Source organism: Prionailurus viverrinus, chromosome C1, assembly GCF_022837055.1.
Source record: "Prionailurus viverrinus isolate Anna chromosome C1, UM_Priviv_1.0, whole genome shotgun sequence".
NCBI classification, from domain to species: domain Eukaryota; kingdom Metazoa; phylum Chordata; class Mammalia; order Carnivora; family Felidae; genus Prionailurus; species Prionailurus viverrinus.
This window is the reverse complement of record NC_062568.1, coordinates 40,911,978-40,912,858: the sequence shown is the minus strand read 5'-3', so window position 1 is coordinate 40,912,858 and position 881 is coordinate 40,911,978. Positions and strand designations below refer to the sequence as shown.

The window sequence follows — 881 nt, the reverse complement described above, 5'->3', positions numbered from 1 at the left end:
TTTGTGAACAAGCAAATGAAATATGCTTTCATTTTTATTGCGACAATAACTAGAAATGAAATGACTGGGTCATATGGTAAAAGTATATTTAACTTCCTAAGAAACTGAAAACTATTTTTCAAAGCAGTTGTTATATTTAGTGTTTATGCCAGCAGTGTGTGAGGGTTTCAGTTGTTATACATCTTAACCAACATTTTAACACCTCATCAGTATTTTAATTTTAAACTTTCTAATATTTCTAATAGGTGTGCAGTGTTATCTAATTGTTCTAATTTATGTTTCTCCAGTGATTAATGATGTTGACCATCTTTTCACATACTTTTTACCATATATTTATATACGCACACAGACATATATATATATATTCTTTGATAAAGTAGCTATTCAAATCATCTGTTTGCTTTTCTTTTTTTCAAACATGAAACCCTTCACAAATTTGTGTGATATCCTTGCTCAAGAACCATGCTAATCTACTCTGTATCGTTCGAATTTTAGTATATGTGCTGTCAAAGCAAACACTCTTTTTAATTGGGTTGTTTGCTGTTTCAATATTGAGTTTTGAGAGTTCTCTATGTATTCTGAAAATAAGTTATTTGCTAGATGTGCGGTTTGCGAATATTTTCTACCCATGTTTGGTTTCTGTTTTCACTTCCTTAACAGTGTTGTTCAAAGAGCAAAAGTTCTTAATTTTGATGATGTTCCATATATGAACTATTTCTTTGATATATTGTGAATTTGGTGTTACATCTAAGAAAACTTTACCCAAAATCAAAAAGATTTTCTCTCACGTTTTCTTCTAGTGGTTTGTGGTTTTTGGTGTTTCCTTTAATTTTATGAACTACTTTGAGTTTATTTTTGTGTTTAGAGAAAAGTATGTATTA

At 29.4% G+C, this 881-nt stretch overlaps 1 non-coding gene across 1 annotated transcript; it reads right to left on the bottom strand.

Moving 5' to 3' along the window:
* Positions 1-412: 412 nt before the first annotated feature.
* Positions 413-519, bottom strand: LOC125174190 (U6 spliceosomal RNA). Its single transcript, XR_007155317.1, has one exon. It is a non-coding gene; the product is annotated as a U6 spliceosomal RNA (small nuclear RNA).
* Between the last annotated feature and the right edge of the window lie 362 nt (positions 520-881).